This window comes from Pongo abelii, chromosome 16 (genome assembly GCF_028885655.2).
Source record: "Pongo abelii isolate AG06213 chromosome 16, NHGRI_mPonAbe1-v2.0_pri, whole genome shotgun sequence".
NCBI classification, from domain to species: Eukaryota; Metazoa; Chordata; class Mammalia; order Primates; family Hominidae; genus Pongo; species Pongo abelii.
Window position 1 is genome coordinate 44,935,365 of NC_072001.2, and position 26,215 is coordinate 44,961,579.

The window sequence follows — 26,215 nt, forward strand, 5'->3', positions numbered from 1 at the left end:
CTGTCAGGAGATGGTCATCTGGTGTCATTGTGTCTTCATCACAGACACTCAACTCTAGCACGTTCTAGGGGAGAAGGAAGGATGCCAGTCTTGTTACCATGGTTGCATTGACCCCTTCCCAGAACGAGGGGCCTGACATCTGTCCTAGCAAGGAGGTAGGTCTGGGGGTTGGGAGACAGCCGAGAAGTCCCTGCTCAGACATGAGAGATATTTGTAGGGAAACGAATTAAGGAAGGCAAGTGTCTATTCCCTCCTTTCTAACTCCCTGAAGCCTTCTTGGCCTTCTGTTCTCACTTTCCTACTAGAGAAATTTGCCTCTTTTACAAGCTTGGCAGAGACCTGTGAACTATGGAAGGATTTCATTTCACCTGAGGGGAAGGATGGATGGGAAAGAGCAAGCAAGACCCCTGCCAGGATATAGAATGTGGCCAGCACTGGGCCCCTGGGCACTGAAGACAGCCCCTTTGGTGCTAGAAAATCCAGATCAGGGAAGCGAACATCTAACACTCCAGGGAGTGATGTGGCAAAGCTTGTAGGGGTTCTGATAATTGGTGGGGTATATGAACTCTATCCTTTGACTCATCAGCCCCTAGTAAGTTCTCATGGATGGTCCCAAAGCGGCCAATTTGTCATCTGGCTGAACTCTGAGGTCAATGTTCTCAGGTGACATGGACTAATCTCTGAGGCCTCTTGTTCCAAGGATCCTGGGAGATGTGGGTTGAAGCTGCCTCTTAAATACATCTAGTGGACATAAGGTGGTTCTGGAGGTTCCCAACTGGATGTGATTGTTGACCTTGTAATTACTAGAAACCCAGGTATGTCCCAGAACCAACCCAGCAACTCCACAATCCAAAGGAAGCTCAAATTCTGATTTCAAGATGGCAGACTGAACCCACATCAAAATCCTCCTCCCTTACCAAACTCACATGTATGATAGAAAAGGTATTTAAAAAATAATAAGTATAAAGCCCTTCTTGAAAATATACATCACGTAACAAAAATGAATAAGTATCCCTAAAACATGGAGGCAGTAAGGTGGAGCTGTCAAGCCTCAAGCACCTCCAGACTGGGGCTGATGCCACTATCATGAGGCCAAATTTGTCGTAAGGGATCTCTGCTGAGGCTGTCACAACTCAGGATGCTCAAAGGATAATTATCCCATGGGAGATATGAACTCAACTTAGAGTCATCATATATCTGAAGAAGCCCAATCCCATGGAACAACTCAACAAATAAAATACACACGGAAAGAAATGGAAATAATAAGGCAATATGAAAAGAATTTAAGAGGGAGAGAACCCTCTGGCTGGAATTAGACTGGCCTCAGACCTAGTGAATAGAATGGTTCTTCCACTCTGTGTATTCCCCTGCTTGGAGAAGGCTCTGGAAACACAATCTGTTTTGGATTAAGAGACACCTAGTTTCAGCAAAAATTAGGACAACAGAGACCAGGAGAAAAATCTAGAAAGATAAATAGACTCAGAGAGGGGGAAACATGAGACAGGCAGAAGGAAGTAGTGGGTGTGAGTGGGAAGACAGGTTTGTAGGACAAGAAGTAGGCAGAAAGGAAAACAAAGAGGCATAAGAACACAGAGGCAAAGAGAAGGACAAGTGAGCAAGAGGGAAGTAAAATGCAGACAGGGCAGACAGGTGCAGTCCTCCATGTCTCACCTTCACTCGGCTCTGGATCTGGAAGTTGAAGTTTTCATTCCACTCTGGATTTGGGCAGTTGGAGATGGTCCTTGTCCTCAGCTTCTTCTGAGAGGCAGTGGGCAGCCAGAGGCTCACAAAACAGTCTGTCTGGCTCACTGTCCAAGAAAGATAAGTGGAACCAATCCAGGTTCAGAGAGAACATGTGGAGTCAAAAGGGAACTTCAGGCAATCCTCTTCCAGAGCCAGGCCCCATCTCAGCTCCAGTTCCTCTCCTCATTCATGGGTCTAACTTTCCAGAGACCCAGATCCCCAAGAAGTCACAGACTGCAGGCTGTGGGTCTCATAGAGGGTGACGCAATCCCACTGGCCATTCTCATAGACACAGATGGCCTCCGGCTCTTGTTAGAAGCACCTTATCTCTGAGCAAACCCCTGCTGGTTTGGGACAAGGTATGGTCACACAGTTTTCCCTCTGCCAAGGTAAGATCTGGAAGACCAGTCCCCAAGGGTCCGGATTACTTCTTGTCTTAGCCCAGGGGACCAGGAAAACCAAAGTAGGGCCAAGCGCTCCCTCTGGGCTGAGGAGAAGTGAGGATGAGAAGGAACACTCTGCTGTGAGTCGGCCAAGAAGAAGGGCCCCAGTGGGCAAGGACTTGAGTGAAACTAGCTATTGAGCAAGATCTAGGAGCAGGAACCCCCATCTCCATATGGCTTAATGCCTCCACTGAACCCAGTCAGGCTCTTCATACCTATCCTGATCTACAGCATGAGGTTATGGCCCAAGAAACCCTCCCCTCTGTGGCCACATACTTCTTTTTCATTCTAAATGAACAACCCAAGTGTGATGTTGCTGGATATGCTCTGGAGAAGGGACAGAGGCTTTGACCCCAACAACCCCTCCCGAAAGGTCTCCTAAGTCTTCCACCTGGAGCAACAGAAGGGATAGGGTGAAAATAGTAGCCCAGGCTGGCTCCCTGCTCTAGTCCTGGGAGGAGGGAGGCAGAGGGGCCATGACTGCCCTTGTCACTCTCCTGGCAGTCGGCGAGGGCAAGGCCCAGGGTACACACCAGATACCTAGGAAATGGTGAAAGCCAACACAGTTTCCAGTGTCAGAGAGTCCTCTTGATGGTAAAGCTGGTGGGAGGATGGGAGTTCTACACTGGTGGGACTGATTCAAACTAGTTTTTAATTATTAATAGTCACTGATGAGAGTGGAGCCAGGGCTTTCTTCGCCCTGCGTTGTCACCACACTGAAAGGTTTATCAGAATCAAGAGCCCTGATCTAAATCACAGGCGTTCCTAGCTCTGATTTCATCCCTGAAGTCTGGGTAATCTTTGAGGCCTCATCATCCAGTGAATTGGAATTCACAGCCCTCCTCCTATTGAAGAAACGTGAGATGACACTATCCTTTAGATGTCATGATAATCACTTAATCCAGACAAAAAGAATGACTGAAACCCAACAGAATCAAAAGAAAATGATGACCCCATCACCCTACTCTTCCCCTCTATGCTCAACCTGCTCTTCCTTATCATCACACAGGTGTCCAGGCCAGAAACCAGTGTCATCCTTGACTCTCACATTCAGTTGATTTAACCCTTTGTCTCTCTCGGGCCCCCCAACTTCTCATCTGCCCTGCCACTGCCCTGGTGTAGACCACCATAATCTCTAAGGCCACTTCCCAGATAGGCTTCCCATCTCCTGTCTTGCCCCGCTCTAATCTTTTCTCCAAAGAGAAGCCACAGGGAGCTTTTTAGATGTGACCACGCCATTCCCCAGTTTGAGATCCTCCAGGGGCTCCCTTCTGCCCTCAGGAAGGAGTCCCAGCCACTCAAAGTGGCTGCCCCTGCTCACTTCCCCAGCCTCAGCCTCATCTCTCCACCCTCCCTAATACCCCACCCCTGCCCTGTGTGTGTGAGCATGTGTACGTGTGCACACACGTACATTCACACACATTTACACACGTACACATTCACTCAAACTTACACACACGCACTCACACTTTAGACTCCAGCCAAACATAGTCACTTGTATTCAAAACTGCCTTTGCACATGTAGCTCCCTCTGCCCAGAACACTCTTCCACTTTCACCCACCCTTCTCCTGGCTAGCCCCTTGGGGCTTCAGAAGGAACCTCCTCTGGAAGCTTTCCTTGAGCATCCAAGTCTGGGCCAGGTACCCCTGAGCCCAGAGTCCTCTGTTCCTCTCCTGGGGAGCACCCCTATGCTGCTCTGCAACAACAAGTGAACTCATCTGTCTCCATCACGCTGTGGCCACAGGATACAGGTACAGATACGTCACTGCAGATACAGGTCAGAGGTCAGTGTGTCTCATTGCTCTGCTGATAGAGAGACTCACCGGGGACCTGCTCAGCCCTCTTGAACCCTTTCCTTGGCTTTTCCAGAACACTGGCCCCTCCTCCCGGGCCTGGACCACACCCCTCAGGTCTGTCTCCGGTACACTAGGAGCCTGCAGGCAGGGAGCCAGCTCTAAACCTACTGGCTCTGTAATGCGCTTCGCACGCGTGATTTGATGGACCCTGTAAGAGCCCCTTCCCTCTAAAATTGTTTTCCTGTCATTCGTCCATGCCTAAAATTCTCCCATGAAGCCCATTAAATAAAAACTCAGTATTTTTGGCCTAAGGCTTAAATGTCTAGTTAAGATAAAGAAATATTCCTGGCAGAGACAAGATTGATCAAACACCCACATTCCAAGCATTAGTTTTTCAGTTCTTTTGCAGAGAGCTGCTTCCCCAGTCCACCCCCAACAATGAATGGTTAGGCAACGGTGACCTGGTTCTGAGAATTTCATGGGCTATGGGGATTTCCTAGGCACAGGTAAGTTCTAATCCTTGTTCCTAGTGGAGTGACAGAAAGCTTGGTCATCTGAATGACATGTCTCCTTTCCTGGAATGTGGGTGGCGGAGATGACTCAATCATCTCTATAGATGTTCAGAACTTTGTCTCTCTAATACCTCTGGAGACACCTGTCTGATATCCCTTGGGGTGCTGGTTTGGGTTTTAATTTGTTTTCTCAAGAGAAACAAAAACTCCTGACAACTGGGAGGTTTCTAGGCCTGATTGTCTCTCAGTCCTGGCCCAAGGCTCTTTCAGTTATCAAGGAGTCAGCCCTGAATCTGAGTATTCACTGCCATTCGGCCTCTTGGAAATTTTAGGAGACTCAGGCACAAGTTACAAAACTAAATGAAGTGCTGATTATTTTGGATTCAAACTACAAGGGAAAAATTTGGGACAAGAGTAACCCAGGACCTAAAAGTCTTCGGGATAGTCTTAATCTAACCCAGGCAAGGTAGCAACACAGCCCAGCCTGCAGCAACTGTGGAATCCAGACCAGACATGACTGGGGTTGGTACCCCGAGATGCCACATGTACCTTCCACCTTGTTCCTCAGGGAAATGAGGAAAACGTAAGCAACAGGGGGGTTTCCAAAGAGGACCAGGTATCGCCCAAAGGCAGCCTGCCTGCCTGAGGGGCATGTAGGGAAGGGAGGAGGCTTGTAGAGCCAGACCACAGCCTGTTTCTCTAGCTGCCTGCCCTTCCTCACACCCCGTCACCCGCTGAGTGACAGGCGTGGCAGGAAGAAGACAGAAGAAAGGGCCCTGGACAGTGGGAGGTCTCAGCATGCAGGTGCAGGCGTGCATGGGGTCATGCAGCCAGATGACTGGAGGGGCTGGGACAGACACACCTCAGAAGGAGTTGGAGGGCTGGGATTAGTGGCTCACGCCTGTAATCCCAGCATTTTGGGAGGCTGAGACAGAGGATCACTTGAGGCCAGAAGTTCGAAACCAGCTTGGGCAACATGGTGAAACCCTGTCTCCACAAATAATTTTTTTTTTTTTAAGTTAGCCAGGTGTGGTGGCGCATGCCTGTAGTCCAAGCTACTTGGCAGGCTGACGTGGGAGGATCACCTGAGCCCAGGAGTTCGAGGCTGTAGTGAGATGAGATTGAGCCACTACACTCCAGCATGGGCAACAGAGTGAGACTCCGTCTCAAAATAAAATAAAATAAAAAGAAAAAAGAAAAAGCAGAAGGAGTTGGAGAAAGGTAAGCACTACTGTGGATATGTGGGAGCTGGGTTGTCCCAAGGATGAGGGTGAACTCTGCCCAAGAGTAGGAAAGTGTCTGAGTGACCACCGTGGCATGGACAAGAAAGGCAAGAGAGGTGGCCACGTCCTGGACCCAGAGGACGCTCCCTGAATCCTCAAATCATTCACTGATAGGCTGGGAAAGACCCCAAGAAGTTTGAGGAAAAGTCCCTGGCCCTTTGGTCGGCCACTTGGCAGACACAGACCCAAACTGGAGGCTACTGGAGCCACTCCTGCTGGCACAGGCTCTGGACACGTTGCCCTCCAGAGGCTCTGTCTCTGGAATCCTCTAGTCCCTTTGCTGTCTCTGGGGCTCAGGGCCCTCCCACGCTTATCCATTCACACTCAGCCCTGCATTGGAGTGACAGCTTCCTACAAGTTCCCAGACTCTCTGCACCTACACTCTAGCACAAGCTGCATACGAGCCCTCAGGAAATCATGCAATCTCTTCCTCAAGACCTCAGGTACCCCAGCACTTTGAAGGCATCTAATCCCTCCTCTGCCTCACTTCCTGGTTCTCCATACCTGGCTTGTCTCCTCTCTTCCCACACTCTCCAGACCTGGGATCAGACCCTACTTCCCTCTTAGGCAATCATTAACCTCTCGTTGCAAAATGGGCCTCCAGGGCCTCTCCTCAAGTTGTTGGGAGCATCAGGTAGTGTGTGGATGTCTGGCTACAGGTCAGCCAGGCAGGTGCTCAGGGGGTGTGGCTCCCCTCCCTCAGGACAGCCTCTCCCCAAGATCAGGCTCCCAAGGCCTCTGGATGCTCAGGTCCTGCCTCTCTCAGACCCCAGCCTCTCTGTGCAGCCTTTCTTGGCCACTCCCAGCTCTCATTGTTCTCCTCTGCCTCTAAACTCCCTGGTGACAAGATGGGAATGCTGTTATTCTATAACTGCTTTGGACATAGCTCCTCTTGTTAAAATGTACACGCAATCTCAGGGTTCTGTGTCTTCTCTGACCCTCTCAGGCCCTCCCTAGCCTTTCGGGATCCCTGTGGCGCTTGAGTCATTCCTGCGTGGTTACCGGTGAGCAGGGATGCTCTCCACCTGTGGGGCCTGGATATAGAGCTTTTTCCCCATTGGGGGCCAACTTCCTCTCTGGATGGGGCCAGGGGTGGGCAGTGTGGGGAGGGGCTTTCGGTTCTCATGATCTCTTAAAATGCTACCCAAAGACAAGGGTGGGGAGGATTCTGCCCACTGAGATGCCTCCATTGGCCCCCGTGGCCTGGAAATGCAGCAGGCTCTGGGATGAAGGGGGAGGTTAGGGCTGCCAGGAAACAGCACTGCACAAACAGTGCTGCTAAGTCAAGCCACATCCACAGGCTGAATTGTAGAACTGGGTGCTGTGGGCTCTGGCATGGTCCCCAGAGCCCAGTTTCAGATCTTTGTCTTGAGAAGGGGCTCTGGGAGTCACCTGGCAGCTGGCTCCACGATGCCTAAGTGCCTCTCCTTCCACTTCACCCCAACAGGCCCTAACCGAAAGGAGGAGCAAGGAGTGCTCCGTGTGGGCAAAGCGGGTGCTCTTGGAAATCGATTCCGGGAAGAGAGAGTGGGGAGGAGACAGAGGGCGAACAGAGCTCTTGGGTGCAGGCACAGACTGCGGGGCAGGTAGCGCTGAGGGAACAGCATGAACGAGGGGCCTGGAAGAGTGACAGAAACCCCAAAGTCTGAACTACAACTTGAGTACAGAACACACATGCATGCACATACATGCACGCACATACACATATACATCATGCATGTGCACGCATGCACACACACACACACACACACACACGGATCCACCTGACCATTTCTCCAGTCAGGGCCTCTTCCATCCAGATCTGGTAAGCAGAGGAGAAGGAGAGCAGTGAGGTGGATACTCACGCATATCAGCCTGCCGGACATTTTTCATCCGGATGACCCGCACTGTCAACAGGTGGCATGGAGACAGCCCCTCCTGTGGAAGCAGAGGACAGAGGACTCAGTCTTCAAGCATCACCCCAAGGCCATTGCCCCGGGGGAGACTTTCCTGCTATGCCTCCCCAGGCCGGCCCAGTTGCATTACAACAACCCCTGGGCTGTTTTTTTGTTTTTTTTTTTTGACAGAGTTTCACTCTTGTTGCCCAGGCTAGAGTGCCATGGCGCGATCTCGGCTCACTGCAACCTCTGCCTCCCAGGTTCCAGTGATTCTCCTGCCTCAGCCTCCCATGTAGCTGGGGTTACAGGTGCCTGCCACACACCCAGCTAATTTTTTGTAGTTTTAGTTGAGACAGGGTTTCACCATGTTGTCCAGGCTGGTCTTGAACTCCTTATGTCAGGTGATCCACCCAGCTCGGCCTCCCAAAGTGCTGGGATTACAGGCATGAGCCACCACGCCTGGCTCCCCATGTTGTTTTGTCATTGTTTGCTGGGGTTTCTGTCTGCTCTTCAGCCTGGAAGGTCCTGGAAGCTCCAGAGAGCCTGGGACCCTGACTGGTTTTTCATCTTTGTACCTCCAGTACCTATAGCATGCTCGTATCTAGAAGATGCTCAATGCATGCTCATTAAGTGAGTGAATGAATGTTCCAGCCTCATGCACAGAATGAACGCCCACGGCAAGGGAGTCCTGAGGTGTTCTCCCTCTCCTTTCTTCACTGAATAGCTGCTTATTGGCACTCTCCTCCTACTGTCCCACATGCAGATATTTGCCCTTGCCCAGGCAAGATGGCAGCCTGCTTGGGAGGCAGGCACAGTGTGGCTGCGGGAAGGGGGGTGACAGACACTGATCACACACGGTCACATCTACTCACTGGGAGACCATGTGCCAGGGGCTCACCCCCACTGGTACTTACTTAGCTCCAGCCCAGGCCTTTGCATCTCCCTTGCCCTTTGGGCCTCTTCCCCAGGGTATCTCCCCCAGGTCTTTCTGGTCATTCTATTTTCCCTTCCCAGGAAACAGTCTGCCTCTCTCCACTCCACTGTTTCTTGCAAGAGGTCCTTGTGGAGTCTTGGCTGGTCTGCGATTATCTCTCTTTCCCGATGGCAAAAGCTCAAGTAGTCCTGGGTTTGATGACTGGCTCCTGTCAGATGCCTCTGTGGGTCACGATAAGCCCAGGGGACCAGAGCCCTGAGGTGTCCCCCTTCCCTAGCACCTTGTCCTAACAACTGGGGTGTGGGAACACCCCCAGACCTGCTTACGTGGTGCTGATGGCTCCTCCTTCCATCCCACCCCTCTTCTACTTCTGATCACTTCCTGGGGGTTCTGCCATCATCTCAAGCCTGGGTCCTCAAGGAACACCCAGAGCCCTCCCTGGGCCACAGTGTCTGGGGCAGTGGCTGTGGTTCCTTAAGGCCCCGCGCCCCTCCCGAGCTGCCCCTACACTCTGAGTCTCGCAGCAGCCACTACTCTTTGTCCCCTTTGGACCCATTACTTTCTGCCTCCCAGAGGCCGTGAAACCACCTCTTCCAGCCACACCAGCTTCTCTGGACCCTGCAGCCACAGAGTGTCGCCGGATCATCCTTCCTGCCTACCGAGAGACCGCAGCTGTCTCCCAGTGCCCCTCTGCCTGTTGCCCTTGGCCCCAGGCATTAAGCCTGTGGGAGCCACTCTCGTTTCACCCCTCTCCTGGCCGGCGTCTTGGATTCCATGGGCTGTTTTCAGAGCTCAGGGCCTGTGTGCTTGCTGGTAGGGCTCCCTGCCTCTGTTGCCCTAAGAGTGCCAGCCCTCTGATTGTTCCTCTGAATGAACGAACCATCTTCTAGAGTATTATTTTTGAGGACCTACTGTGTGCCAGGCCCTATGCTAGATGCTGGGGGGTCAGGGGTGAATACGAGGCAGAGACAGAGGTTAAAGGCAACGGCGGCCAGTGGCTTTGATGGGGAGAGCAGGTCAAGCCGGCCACAGGCTGTTGCTTTCCAGGCTTGGGGCCTCTGGCTGGCTCCAAAAGCTTCCCTGCCATCAATCATGCTCCTGGACTCTGGAAACCTCTTCTGGTCCCCAGGGGCCCGAGGCTGTGGAGGTGAGGCGCGTTTCTACTCTGAGCCGGCACACCCAGGAAGGGGCAGCCCCTCACCTGTTCTCTTCAGGTGTCCTGGTTCTGTTCTTGGTTCATGCCTTTCCTGTTGGAACTCAGGACTTGAAGCCCCTTCGCTGAGAGTTTTACCCAGGCTTAGAAGAGTCATTGTTGTCGTCCATTCCCAGCCTGAGCCCACGGTAAATGCCTACCAACCGAATGTCTGTATTTATAGAAGCCTCTGAACTGGCACCCTCGACACACCACTCTGCATGTTCTACCTCGTGTTGCCAGAATCACTTTATACCCTTTTAAGAGGATTCAATTCTTCTCTCTTTAAATACTACTGGAATTGGGGGCAGGGGAAACAAGATATGAAGAAAAAAGTTTCTATAATCCCACCACTCAGAGACCATCTTTTTATCTTTACTTTTTTTTTTTTTTTTTTTTTTTTTTGAGACAGGGTCTCACTCTGTTGCCTTGGCTAGGGAATCTTTTGATGCTGGTCCTTTCAGACTTTCCTGGGGCTTAATTCTTTTTTCTTTGGAGACGGAGCCTCGCTCTGTCATACAGGCTGGAATGCAGTGGTGGGATATCTTGGCTCACTGCAACCTCCGTCTCCCAGGTTCAAGCAATTCTCCCTTCTCAGTCTCCCGAGTAGCTGGACTACAGGTGCTCATGACTATGCCCGGCTAATTTTTGTATTTTTAGTAGAGACGGAGTTTCACCATGTTGGCCAGGCTAGTCTCAAACTCCTGGTCTCAGGTGATTCTGCCTACCTCAGCCTCCCAAAGTGCTGGGTTTATAGGTTTGAGCCACTGTGCCCGGTCCCTGGGGCTTAATTCTGATCAGCAACAGAATGCTGATTCTGGGAAGGTCACGTTATTTAGCCCCTTTTAAGGTCTCTTCTCCTCTCCTCAACAGCTGCCTCAAAACCAGGACAAAAGTCAAACTCACAGTCAATTATAGGTCTGGAGATTTATTTTGTGAGATCAACTCTGAAATATTGAACATTTCATGGTCAATAACTTGCTCTAACAGCATTCTCTTGGGAGCCGGAGACCTGGGCCAAAAGCCATGCACACTGCTTCTCTTCTGGTGCTGGAGACACGGCTGTGGTCTTTGGCCGGACCTCCAAGGTGCACTCCTCCTTTCTCACCCTGCCTGAGTGCAGCATGCACCCTGGGATGGCCAGGTGAGAAGGCAGGGTCAACTTTCACCAGGCAAGCAGTTTTGGCAAAACCTGTACCCACCGGCCCACTTTCTCAGAGGGCAACTAGAGTCCAAGCTGTGGAGGCTTCAGCCCAGGCAGGAGTCTGTCCTGAGGGATATTCCACAGTGTTTTAGGGCTCTGAACCCAGGTCCCGTGGTCCTCTCGGCCATCACAGTCCTTCTCCTGCCTCCAGGAGGGGCTGCCTGTGGCCCAGCCTGCCTCCTTCAATACCTACTCTGGCAGGGAAGGCGCAGCCACACTCTCCCTCGGGACCTCACTCCAGGTGTCCTGCCTTCCAGGACAAGTTCACTCCCATCATCTAACCTCAGTGCCTTCCAATGCAGGTGACCATTTCTTCCTGCTCTAACTCAGCAACAATAACAGCTAGCATCTGCTGCGTGCCAGCCATGCGCAGGTGCTGTGTACGGGTTCTCTGTATATTATCTTGCTTAATCCTTACAACTGCCCCACGAAGCAGTTATTATTAGCCTCGTCTTTACAGATGGAGAATCAGAGGCTAAGCCCTTTGATGCAGGGCTCACAGCTAGAATCAGAGACATCCAATGCTACTTCCCAAGCCTATGTTTCTCCCACTGAGATAATCTCAGTTTACTTGGCAAACAGGAAGACAAATGTTGCTTGCCCTCGTCTCCTCTTCCTTGCTTTTCTTCTCTTTAAAACAATTTTTTGACAGATTCTTCTTTTCACTCAGCACTCCCCCAAAGCCAAAAAATAACACCAAACTGACAATTCTTCTATGGCCTGCGCTCTTACTGGCTGTTTCTACCAACACATTCTAGGAAATCCCTCTCTTTTTAAACATCTAGAGCACATCAGAGCCATAAGGGTTCTTGGAGAAGTTCCCATTTTCCAGTAGCCACAGATTGCTCCACTTGAGCCTCAGATCACACCCTCCAGCTCACGAATTTTCAGGAGAGACCCAGTTTTCAGGAGACAACCACATTTTGCCAGCACAGAACTGGGACTGGGAAGTGGGTTTGAGAGACATCCCAGCCGGGCCATGCTGGGAGGAAGGCAGCAGGAATATGGGACTTAGCTCTGGGGCCCAGATGCATTCCAGAAACCAGGTCTATGAGAAATGGCCTTCTTGGGTTGCAATGAATATGCCTATTTTGCTTCTGATATAATCTGTTCGATCAGTGTTGCTAGAGATGAGCAAAAATTCATGGCCTGGAGGTAATTAATCTACAGTGGAAAGATGTAATCGAGCAAAGCACCGTGTCTGTGATGTGCGTGCGGGAACCAGAAACCAGGGAGGCTACGGAGCCCAAGTTTACAGGGTTGCTCATGGTGTGGTAAGGGCCAAAGCTTTAAGGACTCAGACAAGCTCGTCCCTAGAACAGGATGCCCTGGCTGGGATTGGGTATCAGGGTGAAGAGTCAAAATATTTAAGAACAGACATGATCAGGCACCATGTCAGCTGGGCTGCAGCCCTAGAGTAGGGACAGGCATTCATCCTTCATGGGGGCATTGGGAGGGCCCTGGGGTAAGGACCAGGGAGCACTTGGGGACTTGGAGCTCAAGGCAGGAACTGTTTGGCAAACAGTACAGAAGTATATTTAGCCACTTTGCCAACCAGTACAGCTGGGCCGGGGAGGACAGGCTAGACAGCAGTTTTCTGGGAAGCCAGGGGAGAGAGACGGCCCCACTGCTCAGGCTGCAGACACATGGTCCCAGCCCCCTCCCCAGCCCGGATTCTGGGGTTGATCTTGCCAGGACTCCACTGCCCCCTGGGGACCTACTGGGGACTGGGGGACCTTGCCAGCTCATGTGGAAAAGAGGCAGCCCCTTGAATCTCAGGATTGGCTATGATGCAATCCAATGCTGCCCCTTCCCACCCCTACTTTTATAGATATGACCTTCGGCAGGGGTGGGGGTGGGGAACAAAATGTATGACTCTGCTCTGGCAGACCCAGCTGGGCTGTGCTCTAGGTGCTGTGCATATGCTCTTATCTAACCCTCCAACCACTGCCAGGGAAGGCATCATTATCCCTGCTTTACAGAGGGGAAGGCCGCGTTTAGAGAGATTACATCTCAAACAGGCTCACACTGCCCGGGAGTGGCAGAGCCAGGACTCGGGTGCAGGTCTCCAGGGCCCATGCACTCCATCCACCTGGCTCTCACTGTGAATGTACAGCACCAGCTAGCAGCTTTCTCCAGGCCACGTGCTGGACTAGTCAGTAGCAGAGACGGGAGGAAAAGCCTCAGCCTCCACATTGGAGCTCTCCCTATACCCCAAGAATCTAGCCGTTACCAGAAATCAGTCAAAAGAATACTTAATTACCAAAGGGCTCCCAGGGTCAGGCTCCTGGGTGGGAGTGGGGTCTGGGGAAGGGTCTGACAACCACGTTTCTGAAGTGGTGGGTCCGATGCCCATCGCTGGGCCAGACATACCCTCAGCAAACCATCCCATGAAGTCTGGGGAGCCTGGAGAGAGGGGAAGATGGCTCCTGGGGAGCCTGCAGGAACTCCCTCCCTAGGGCTTCTCAGGTCAGGCCAGGCGGGTGATGCCACCTCCTCCTCCCTAGAGAGCTGGGTGTACCCTTCAGTTCCTTGCAACACCTGTGTCAGAGCTTAGACTAGCCAGGTGCTGTCTTCCAGAACATGTGGGCCCTCCTTTAAGGAGACCATTGGGAGGGGACATGATGGGACCCTAATACATGTCCCAGCCACTCTGAGCAACATCCCAGACTAAGAGTCACCTGGGAGGAGCTACTATGGCTGTTTTCCTTTTTATCACCAGGCTAGTTGAGTGGTCAGGGCAAGAAATCCCGGCACCAACATGGACCCTCCAGGCCTGACAGGGACAGATGCAGCTCATGGAGAGGCTCCTGAAGCCACATTTGGGGTCCTGGGCTCTTAGCTGCTTCACTGCCCCCTTTGAGGTAAACTCTGTCACCTCTGTGGAGGACCTTTCCTGGCCCAAGCTCTTGGAGGCTCAAAAAGATTGGCAGGAACAATAGGTGGCCAGAGGCCCTTCCAGCCACCCAAGTGCTGTGGGGAAACCAGGGCGCACCCCAGGAGGCAGGGTCTACCTGGCTGGGCAGCAGGGGCACTGGCCACCACCCACCATGGAGCTCCCTGACTTGGGCTCCTAGGAGACTGAGCAGGGTCTTCATCTCCCCCACCAAGGAGCAAAGTACTTTCAGGGCGTCACCCATGTCATTCAATGATTTAACTTGAGCTGGGGAGGTGGCCCTGGGGAGGGTAATGAGGAAGAAGTGCTGCCTTCCAGGAGCCAACTAATGATCCTTCCCAAGGTGAGCCTACAGCAGATTGAAGCATTGAGGCCATCTCCCTATTGCCTAGATGGGGAAACTGAGGCAGAGTTGGTCTAGAGCTCTGGCAACCTGATCCATGAACCCAGAGGTCTCCCTGTGAGGCTGTGAGGAGTTGGATGGACCCAGGAGCCTTGACTGTAAACCCAGGTGGGCAGCTTCGTGGCTGATGGCAACAGATTGACAATGCCACCAATTCTCACCATACACTACACCATACTCTTGCATAGCATAGAAGCTTAGGATGTTTGCAGGGTTAAATCCTGCTTGCCATTAGGGCAGGCCAAATGTGGATCCCCCTGGCATACTCTCTACCTTGGGTGCTAGCCTGGCCCCAGGACGGCCCCACGCCACTTCATAATGCCTTGAAAATCTTGAGGGTACTCTCAGCAGGGCCACCCAAGCAGGAGCTCTGGCCCCAACTGGGCTAAACCACTTCCCCCAGGTTTTAAGATGAGGCTGCCTGAGCCCAGGTCCTTGAGATGTCCAATGCCTACCAGCCCTCCCTGAGGCCCGTCTCCTGCCTTCAGCTCCCTGCCCCTGCCCCTCACTTCCTGGCCATGCCTCCCTGGCCCTCAGCCTCTGGCCCCAGCCACTGAGCACCCCTCCCTCACCTTCAAGGCACAGGTGGCCGAGGGCCTGCTGTCTTCTGCTTGGCATGGGTCTGGCAGGGAGTGGGAGACCCAGGTGTGCATCTGCCTCAGGAGCATCACGGCAGCTCTCCAGCTGGGTGGCAAGATCAGGAACTTATACTCTGACTCAGAGCTCCACCCTCCTGGCCACAGCTTGGCAGTAGCTGGGATTGCTCTGGGAGTGGTTTGAGTGGGTAGACAGATAGGGTGCATGAGCCTAGATCTCTTCATATCAAAGAAATCACAGGTCTTCAGGTCATAGAAATACAGGGACCTGCAGGGCTCTGGCCTTTGGGGTCAGCAGTCTGTAGCCCCCAGCCACTCAGAATGACCAGGCCTTCAAGGGCACAGTGGGTGGCAAGAAGAGGACACTGGACCCACATGACTGTAGGACTAGCCCACCATAATTTGGGAAAGCTCTATCTCTTCAGCTTATAGAGGTCATGTCTCATAGATGCCCCTCTAGGAGGATGCGACCATCGCTCCCAACTCCACTTCAGTTTCATGACTTGGTACCCCAGGAGCTGTGGCCAGGGACCTTCATGGGGTCCCTGGCTACAACTCCCAAAGAGACCAGGGTCACGGCTCCCAAAGCTAGAGGGTGAAGAAAGAAAATAATTGCCCAATACTTTGTGAGAAAGGGTCTGGGGCAACCAACCCCTGTCCTCCCTCCTGGGAGGCCAGGTGGAGAGAGGGCGTGTCCAGCCCCTGCCTGGTCTCAGGACAGCTTGGAGGATGCGCCTGCCCCGCCCAGATGATTCCTATCTCTAGCCTGGTTGCTCACTGAGGGGCCTGACAAGGGCAGCTTTGCCTGCTCTGCTGCCTGACTGTGTACACTGGGAGTTTCCTGCCTGAGCTATTGCCTGGGGCCCTACAACCGGCTTTTCTGGCCCATAGATAGAAGTGCTTTTTTGAAATTGAGAATGAGATCTGAACATGGGACAGACTGGGCCTGAATGCCGGGATGGAACCCAGTTGGAGGTACCTGTGGGAACTCTTCACGTGCCTGGCCCTCCAGAAAGTGGAGGGGCCTTAGCCAGCTGCTCTCCCGGCTTCCTTCCTTGCTCTGCCCTCCCCTCCTCTGCCAAGGATGGAGATTCAGCACCACATCCCTCAGCAAACTCCACAAATTCAATTTAGTTCATGTACCTAGTAAGCATCTGCTGTATACATCCTACTAAGAGAGGAAATCCTAAGCTTGAATTTGCTGACAGTCTGGCTGGAGAGCCAGATGCATCCAACCCCTCAGAGGCTCAGAGATCCAAGTTTCTCTACGGTGACAGGTGAAATCTTAGAAGGATCAATAATAATCCTTCCTTCACATTTGTGAAGATCCATGGTTTACAGCAGTAGTCCCCAACCTTTTTTGGTGCCAGGGACTGGTTTCATGGAAGTTAATTTTTCCACGGGTGGGCGGGAGATGGTTTTGGGATGATTCAAGTGCCTTACATTTATTGTGCACTTTATTTCTATTATTATCATATTGTCATACATAATGAAATAATTATACAATTCACCATAATGTAGAATCAGTGGGAACCCTGAGCTTGTTTTCCTGCAACTAGATGGTCCCATCTGGGGGTTATGGGAGAGAGTGACAGATCATCAGGCATTAGATTTTCATAAGAAATATGCAACCTAGATCCCTCGAGTATACAATTCACAATAGGGTTTGTGCTCCTATAAGAATCTAATGCCACTGTTGATCTGACAGGAGGTGGGTTTCAGGTGGTAATACAAGTGATGGGGAGTGGCTCTAAATACAGATGAAGCTTCGCTCACTCGCCCACTGTTCACCACCTGCTGTGTGGCCTGTTTCCAAACAGGCCACAGACTGGTACTGGTCTGTGGCCAGGGGGTTGGGGGCCCCTGGTTTACAGAGCTCTGCCACACAACTAAGAACTGGCTAGGGAACACAGAAGATGGAAAATGGGTTCCAGCTGGAGAGGGAAAGAATGGATCTGAAAAGGCCTTACAGAGGAGGTGGCATCTGAATTGGGCTTTAGACGAGGGATGGGATTTCAACAGCTAGTGAGCCTAGGGACCACTAGGAGGAAGAGAGAGGCATCCTAGGAGGAAGGAACAGCATGAATGCAGGCAGGGAGGCCAGAAAGCAGGGCACGCTTAGGTATGCAAGTGGTCTGGTGTCTGTGCAGTGAGTTGTGTGGGAGGAGATACTGGGGGTAGAGAGTGGAACACAGGGGTGGTAGAAATTGGGCAGAAAGAAGGAGGCTTTGTGAAAGAACAAATCTGGAAAACACCCAGGTAAGGCCCCTCTGCTCCCTGGAGGGCCAGGCACATGAAGAGTAAGCATCTGCTGTATACATCCTACTAAGATGTGGTACACATCCACAGATACCACCAACTTGGTTCTGGCTCTGCATTTGGACCCAGTCTGCCCTGTGTTCAGAGGTCACCCTTCATTCCATACTAGATTAGGGTCCAAATAATCATGACCCTAAAAGGCCATACTTTATATTTGGAAGTAGTCTCTAAGCAGTGGGGGGCTATTGATAGTTTTTGAGCAGGAGAGCTGAACTTTAAGAAGGCAAGGATGATTGATGTTGAAACAAGGGATCAATTAGGAGGTGAGATGTGAACCATCTGGGATAGGGGAAGTAGGGTGGGAAGTTAAGGGAGAGATAAGGCCAGAACAGGCCATACAAGCTAAGTCCAGGAGCTTCTGTGGCAACTCAACCCACAGCACTATACTGTCCTAAAAGTCATGGGGTCCCATCTGTCTCCCCATCCCTTCCACTCCCCCACCCTTCCCAATCAGATAGGCCAGGGTGAGCCCCAAACACCAGGGCATTCCTCAAGACCTCCTATTTGGCCTCTTCTCACTGAAGAAGCCCAGCCACAACCCCCCACTCCACCCTCATCCATTCTACGCGACGTGTGGAAAATCTAGGTCTCCAACCCGTATGTTTCCTCACTGTCTATCAACTCCTCAAGAGCAGGGTCTCAACTCATTTTAGTTGAATTAAATCAAATTGAATAGGGGGCTGATGGGATGTTGGTGGAAGTTTCTTCCCCCACATCCTCTGTGGTGCCTCTGTCCCAGGTGGGAGCCAGCGTGACCTTGAACTAAGTGGACCGATCTACTGGAAAGTATTTATTGACTGCCTGCTGGGTGCCCATCTCTGTGCTGACCACTCGGGTGGGGTCTGGAATAAAACAACCAAGAATGTATAATCTAGAAAGGGGAGGAAAGGGGGCAAAATTAAAGGGTAAATTGTCCAGTGTGGGCTCTAAGTGGGACGGGACGGGAGTAGAGGACTGGGGCGGGTGGAAGTGGACTGGGATGGTGAGTAAGGAGTGTCAGGCAAACAGTGACATCCCCACACCAGGGTGCGGGTGCCAAAGCAGCAATCTTGGTACACAACTGCTGCTCCAAGTCAAGTGCTCTTTTGGCAGAGTTCCTTCTGTGTGGAAATTCTGAACCCGTCTCTGCGGCAAGGGGAAGGAACAGTTCCTTTCCACCCAGCACTGATGACCAGGGAGCCCCAGGATCCTCAGATCCCCTGGCCTACTTGGGCCCAGCCTTGCTGCTGTGTGCGCTGAGGCCTCTGACTCCAGGCCCGTCGCCAGGCTTGTTACCTGACACTTCAGCTGGGGTGACCAGGCACTGCCTCTGCCAGCAGACTCTTGGCCTCAGGTAACCCAATATTGAAAAGCACATTCCTCCCAGAAGCCCGGTGGATGCCACTCCCCTGTGGGCCCAGCAAGGATGACTCCTCATTGCCCTCTTTCCAGGTGGCTCAGGGCCCTGTCCCTTCCTTCCCACCTCCTGCTGGCAGCACCTGTCTCCAGCCTCCTCTCTGCCTCCTGCAGCCTGTGAGCTTTAGAAACACTCCCTTCAACCTCTCGTTCTTCTGCTGAAAAGCACCTAATGCTTTTCTAGTCTTTGCCAACAAACTCTGGATTCCAATACGTTCCATAAACTAGGTAGGGCCCAGGAGCAGCTCTACGTATATATGGAATTTTAGCATACAATAAAGGAAGTATGTGAAATCAGTTGTGAAAGTGTAAGAATTAAAGAGGAGCCGGGTGCGGTGGCTCAAACCTGTAATCCCAGCACTTTGGGAGGCCGAGGTGGGCGGATCACGAGGTCAGGAGATCGAGACCATCCTGGCTAACACAGTGAAACTCCGTCTCCACTACACAAAAAATTAGCTGGGCATGGTCGCAGGCACCTGTAGTCCCAGCTACTCAGGAGGCTGAGGCAGGAGAATGGCGTGAATCCAGGAGGCAGAGCTTGCAGTGAGCCAAGATTGCACCACTGCACTCCAGCCTGGGAGACAGAGTGAAACTCCGTCTCAGAAAAAAAAAAAAAAAGAAAGAAAGAAAGAAGAAAGAAACACGAAAGGTGACTCGCCAGTCAAGACAGGTTTACTTAAGAGAAAACAAACCTGAGAGGGGCTTCTGGCCAAGTTAGGTCAGAGGCATACTCTCTTACAGACTAAGAGTTTCTAAGGATTCAGAGTGGGGAGTTTATCAGAGGCTTGGACTACTTCTGTGTCTCTTTGTTGTGCTTATCTGGGAGGGAGAGTTGTGTGTCTGTTCCCATGCATCTTCCTGTAACAGCAGGCATACCTCCCCACCCCCCACTGGAGTCTGCTTTTAGCTTCCCTATCTTAGTGCACCTGAAGGGAAAGGAATGTGCTTATTAAGGCCCAGTGTTTTACTGGGACCCATTGTATGCGGGTGAAGTTTGGCAGTTACCCAAGAGATGTTCCCCCTACCTCCCTCTGTGCCCAAGCTGTCTTATCTGTGTTTTACTGCCTGCTCTTTCTGGCTGCTTTTAGTTAGAAGAGAAGAGATTTCCTTGAAATGCATGAGGCTAGAAAGGGAGCTGGAACTTAGAGTGGTGGTGTTTGTCTGAGATGATGGTGCTCCTGCTCTGTCAGAAAAGATGGACCATTCATTATTGGAAAAGCTAGCTTACCATTTGGAATAAAATCAAATTAACTTCACAAAATAAATTCCAGATAGCTTAAATATCTAACCATTAAAATAAAACTATATATAATTTAAAATGAAATATGAGAGTAGGTTTATATAATGTTGGGTGGAGGAGGATCTTCCTAAACAAGGTATAAAACCTAGAAGCAAATAGGGAAATATTGCCAGTTTTGAACACACAGAAATTTTAAACTTCAGTAAAGCAAAAGATGCCATAAGCAGAGTTCCACCTCTACAATAGATCTCACATTTCCCCTCTTAATAAATATTCATGCATAACAAAATCACTTAAAAAAAAAGATATAGAGGAGAGTCTTGCCCTACCAGGTACTAAGATAAATTACAAAGCCATACTAATACAAACACTATGTTATGGGAACAAAATGGAGGGATCAGAGACAGACCCCTGCTTTTCGAGGGAACTTAATATATGATAAAATTGGCACCACAAGTCAATGGGAAAAGAATAAACTGTTTAATGGGTGACATGGCAAAAGTGACTTACTATATAGAGTAAAAGAAAACAGCATTCCCATTTAATACCATATAAAAAGGCAGCCTATAAAAAATTAACACAGGGAAAAACCAGGGAAATGCAAATTCATCAGAAATGCAAATAAAAATGAAAATGAGATTTTACTACAGCTACTAAATTGGAAAACATTGAGAAAGTTGGATAATGGCAAGTGTTGGTGGGGATATGGGAACAGAGTCACCATCGTGCTCTGCTGTGGAAGAGGAGGCTATCAGGTCAGTGAGGACACTCTGTCATCACTTAGTCAAAGTAAGAATATCAGACAGCAATTCTGATTTGGATATAGAAAGATATGTATGCGGGTCGGGTGTGGTAGCTCATGCCTGTAATTCCAGCACTGTGAGAGGCCGAGGCGGGAGGATCATTTGAGGTCAGGAGTTCAAGACCAGCCTGGCCAAAATGGTGAAACTCCATCTCTACTAAAAATACAAAAATTAGCTGGGCATGGTGGTGGGTGCCTAGAATCCCAGTTACTCAGGGGGCTGAGGTAGAAGAACCACTTGAACCTGGGAGACGGAGGTTGCAGTGAGCTGAGATCACACCACTGCCCTCCAGCCTGGGCAACAGAGCAAGACTCTATCTCAAAAAGAAAGAAAGAAAGAAAGATGTGTATGACAGCATTTGCTGCACATCATTTATGGTATGAGAAATCTGGAACCAGCCCATGTGAGAGCATGGCTGGAAGCATGAATGGGGAGTGAAGGACGTGCAACCTGCTGCAGTCATTCAAAGCAACACACGAGACACACGCAGAACATCATGATGGGTCTGGGACACTCAGTGTTGACAGGAAGAGGCAAGAAACACTGGTAAATCTATCAAGGACATCTACAACAACTTCAACATGGCTAGGGAATATATTCAAATAAAATACGCATTGAACACAGTAAAATGATTGCCTTTCTGCTGGGAGAGGATGGGGAAAGTTTTGTGGGTATAGGGAAATAGCAATCAATCAAGAAAGCTGGGAGGGGCCCCCCCAGGGACCAGTGAGGATATTGGGCCATGTCTTGGAGTCCTCTGCACCTCAGGTGAGATTTTTTTTTTCCCTCCAGCTTTTTCCCAGATGTCGCTGCCACTGCTCTTGTCTAAGCCATTATCTCCACTTAACTCCTACATCGCCTAATGGGTCTCCCTGCTTCTACTTTTGCCTTCCTTTAAGCCACTCTCTACAGAAGAGCAAGAGTGATCTCCTGAAAACATAAATGAGATTACGTGACTGGCCGGACTCAAGCCTGCCCCTCACTTCTGGCAGCTGACTTCAGACCTTCTGTGAAGGTCTGTGTGGTCGGGCTGCTCACGTTTGTCCTACTTTCCCCTTCACACCCAAGCTCCAGCTACACTGGTCCTTCATGCCCAGGCTCCTTCCCATGTTGGGAATTTGGCCTGAAGTCCTTGACCCCACTCTGTTCATAGCTGCTCTGTCTCATCCATCACAGCCTTGCTCAAATGCCATTTTCTGTGGCAGCCCTCCTGGGCCACCCTCCATAATGTATGGGGCCTGGGCCACCCTCCACCTCTCATCTACCTGCTTGCTTCTGTGTTGCTCTATTAACATAATTTATCATATGCTCACTAATCTTGTTTTCTTATTCTTTTTGCCTTTTTCCACCAGACTGTAACCCTTTTCAGGACATGGACATTGCCTGTCTTGTTCATCAGCTGGAAATACCTAATGCCCATCAGTAAAGGAATGGCTAAATTAGTTACGACACATTCACACACATTACACAGATGTCAACAGGAGCAAAGTGGCTCCCATTTATTGAATGTTTACAAAGTAGCAGGGACTGGTCTAAGTATTTTATATTGCCTGTGAAGCAGATACTATTATTATCTCATTTTAAAGAAGCAGAATTGAAACACAGAGAGGATAAGAACCTTGCTCGAGGTCATGATGGTAAGTGACAGAGCTGTGACACTAGCTAGTTTGGATTTAACCACTATGATCCCAGGTAGAAAGCTGCTGACCTGGAAAACTGAGATTCTGTACTGTGTTTTTATTTTATTTTATTTATTTATTTACTTACTTATTCATTTATTTATTATTTTTTGAGACGGAGTCTCACTCTGTTGCCCAGGCTGGAGTGCAGTGGTGTAATCTCGGCTCACTGCAAACTCCACCTCCTGGGTTCAAGCCATTTTCTTGCCTCAGCCTCGTGAGTAGCTGGGATTACAGAAGTGAGCCACCATGCTGGGCTAATTTTTGTATTTTTTGTAGAGAAGGAGTTTCACCATGTGGGCCAGGCTGGTATCAAACTCCTGACCTCAGGTGATCCGCCCACCTCGGCCTCCCAAAGTGCTGGGATTATAGGCATGAGCCACCGTGCCCGGCCTGCACTGTCTTTTTAAAAGGCTTCTTCTATGTGCCTATGTTCCTTGATAAATAAAATCCAATTTCCTAAAACAAATGTACAAAGAAGAATATAATTTTCATGACATAAAGTAAAACAAGCTGTACAGCTTCTCTGGGTAAGACAAGATTTAAAAAATCAACCATGGAAGTTAATATGTTGAGATGTCCCAGAACTTCTGGCCAACAAACTAGATGTGACTCTACTTCATGATGACAAGATAACAAAGTATAAACATTACAAGAAAGGACCTTCACTCCAATGTAGGTAATGTTTGTATTCTTAGTGTCATCATTGTATCTGGCTCATGAATATTTTCTGCCCTGCCTTGTCTATACAAAATATTAAGGGCCAGCTTAGTGCTTTTCTTTTCTTTTCTTTTTGAGACAGAGTCTCGCTCTGTTGCCCAGACTGGAATGCAGTGGCGCGATCTCAGCTCATTGCAACGTCTGCTTCCCAAGCTCAAGAGTGATTCTCCCATGTTAGCCTCCCGAGTAACTGGGATTACAGGCACACATCACCACGCCTAGCTAATTTTTGTTTTTTTTTTGTGGAGACAGGGTTTTGCCACGTTGCCCAGGCCGGTCTCAAACACCTGGGCTCAAGCAATCTGCCCACCTCAGCGTCCCAAAGTACTGGGATTACAAGCATGAGCTACTGTGCCTGGCCCTTTTCATTCTCAAAGCACTTGTATCCACAGCTCAATATTTCTCTTCCTGCCATTAAAACTTGTGGCCTCTGGTTTCAGCTAGATGCCAGGCTTTATTTCCCTGCTCTGTACTCTCTTGCTCACACAGTGAGGTGCCAAGAGCCTTCTGCACACTGAGTTTACTCCTTATCACCCATCACCTTGGTAAGGATGACATCGTCATTATCTCAAAACTGAGTATGGTATAGCGGTCTAGACTTTAAGTTTAATAGACCTGGGTTTGTACCTTCATTCTGTTACATATAAACTACGTGGACTTGGGTAAGTTTATCCCTCTAAGCCTGAGTTTCTCCATCTGTAAAGCAGGAAGCATAACAGTTTCTACCTCATGGGATGGTTGTCCAGAATAAATGAGGTAAAGGACTTAGCACATGACTGGCACGTGGCTGATTCATTATAAGTGATCCACAGTGCAGTAACATCAGGGATACAAAGACATCACCGCTGCCCCAAGGACCTCCCAATTTAAGTTGGATGAGGCAGGAAGGTTACACAGATAGTTTCAGGACAATCATGTCATATACAAGAAGAGAGATAAAAATAAGCTGCTCAGAGAGCTTGGCCACTCAGGGCTGGGGAGGTCAGAAGAGGGCCTGGAGGAGGAAGAATTTGAACTTGCCCTTGAAGAAGGAAGGATATGGGCCTGACAAATGAAGAGGAGGGGAGAGGATATTTTTCTCAGGTGAGGTGGCATGAGTAAAGGAATGAAGGTTGGAGAAGGGAATTAAGGAGGTTCATGGATATGGAATGAAAGAATCACAATCTTTCTTCAGTCAGCAGTGGAACTCATGGAAGGTTTTTGAGCAGAGAGAGTTTAAGAAAGAGAGGAAACCCTGCTCCTACAGTAGAACAAGTGACCCTCAGCACTGTGTGGTTAGGGTGAGCTGGAAGGCCTTCATCAGCCATCATGGGGCTCCTGGAGCAAGTGGTAGCCTGCAAAAGGCCCCAGATCAATGCCTATCCCTCTTTATCTGCGAGGAACGGCCACCAGGTTTAGTTTTCTCCAAATACATTATAGGATCCCAAAGCAGGGCACACTTTGCATCGGGCTCTCCAACTATCACTCTGGGCCCCGAGGGGATGGAGCTCAGGAAAGAGAAATCTGCACATTTGTGGAGGAGGAGGAGAAATTTGGAGCAGGGCCTGTGTGAGAGGGAGATGGTGGGAGGCCAGGTGGCAGCCTTCATTCATTTCTTTACTTTGCCTCTGGCCATTCCCCATTAAGCTAGAACAGAGTCCTGCTCCATCTGTGTTGAGGTGGTCTCACAGCCTTCTGCTTCCCCCTCGGCCCAAGTAACCACTCATTTGCCTCCTGTTGCTGTAGACTAGGTGTGTCTTTTCTGGAATTTCACATAAATGGAATCATGCAGTGTTTGCTCTTTTGTGTGTGGCCCCTTTCATTTAGCATAAGGCATTTGAGATTGCTCCAGGTTTTTGTGTGTAACAAGAGTTTACTTTTTCATTGCTGTGTAGTATTCCATTGTAAAATTATTACAATTTGTTTATCCATTCATCAGTTGAAGGGCAAAATTTTTTCTTTTCTTTCTTCTTTTTGAGACAGAGTGTTGTTCTGTTACCCAGGCTGGAGTATAGTGGCACAATCAGGGCTCACTGCAGTCTTGACCTCCCTGGTTCCAGTGATCCTCTCACCTCAGCCTCCTGAGTAGCTGGGACCACAGGCATTTGCCACCATGCCCAGCTAATTAAAAAAAATTTGAGCCCCTCTCCCTCCCCCTCCCCCTCCCCCTCTCCCTCTCCCTCTCCTTCTCCCCTCTCTCCGCTTTCTTCGGTCTCCCTCTCCTTCTTTTTTCGGTCTCCCTCTGTTGCCAAACTGTACTGTACTGCCATGATCTCGGCTGGATGCAACCTCCCTGCCTCGGGCTCCTGTGATTCTCCTGCCTCGGCCTGCCGAGTGCCTGGGATTGCAGGCGCGCGCCGCCACGCCTGAATGGTTTTTGTGTTTTTGGTGGAGACCGGGTTTCGCCGTGTTGACCGGGCTGGTCTCCAGCTCCTGGCCTCGAGTGATCTGCCCACCTCGGCCTCCCGAGGTGCTGGGATTGCAGACGGAGTCTTGCTCACTCAATGCTCAATGTTGCTCAGGCTGGAGTGCAGTGGTGTGATCTCGGCTCGCTACAACCTCCACCTCCCAACCGCCTGCCTTGGCCTCCTAAAGTGCTAAGATTACAGCCTCTGCCCGGCGGCCACCCCGTCTAGGAAATGAGGAGCGTCTCTGCCTGGCCGCCCATCGTCTGGGATGTGAGGAGCGCCTCTGCCCGGCCGCCACCCCATCTGGGAGGAAGTGAGAAGCGCCTCTGCCCGGCCGCCCATCGTCTGGGAAGTGAGGAGCGCCTCTGCCCGGCTGCCCCGTCTGGGAGGTGAGGAGCGCCTCTGCCCGGCCGCCACCCCATCTGGGAGGAAGTGAGGAGCGCCTCTGCCCGGCCGCCCATCGTCTGGGAAGTGAGGAGCGCCTCTGCCCGGCTGCCCCGTCTGGGAGGTGAGGAGCGCCTCTGCCTGGCCGCCCATCGTCTGGGAGGTGAGGAGCGCCTCTGCCCGGCAGCCCCGTCTGGGAGGTGAGGGGCACCTCTGCCCGGCAGCCCCGTCTGGGAGGTGAGGAGCGCCTCTGCCTGGCCGCCCATCGTCTGGGAGGTGAGGAGCGCCTCTGCCCGGCAGCCCCGTCTGGGAGGTGAGGAGCGCCTCTACCCGGCCGCCACCCCGTCTGGGAGGAAGTGAGGAGCGTCTCTGCCTGGCCGCCCATCATCTGGGATGTGAGGAGCCCCT

At 50.8% G+C, this 26,215-nt stretch overlaps 1 long non-coding RNA gene across 2 annotated transcripts in view; it reads left to right on the plus strand.

Annotated features, from left to right (window-relative positions):
* The first annotated feature begins 100 nt into the window (after positions 1 to 100).
* The window catches only part of LOC129050474 (uncharacterized), a 31,038-nt gene continuing 4,923 nt past the window's right edge, over positions 101 to 26,215 (plus strand). The window contains exons 1-8 of one of the 2 annotated variants that reach the window (XR_008514102.1): positions 101 to 155; positions 3,196 to 3,938; positions 4,382 to 4,489; positions 4,828 to 5,078; positions 5,519 to 5,716; positions 18,292 to 18,532; positions 21,430 to 21,652; positions 21,990 to 22,274. This is a non-coding gene — a long non-coding RNA (uncharacterized LOC129050474). Of the gene's footprint in view, positions 156 to 3,195; positions 3,939 to 4,381; positions 4,490 to 4,740; positions 5,717 to 18,291; positions 18,533 to 21,429; positions 21,653 to 21,989; positions 22,275 to 26,215 lie in introns of those variants that run through there. The other variant, XR_008514101.1, reaches the window with a different exon arrangement.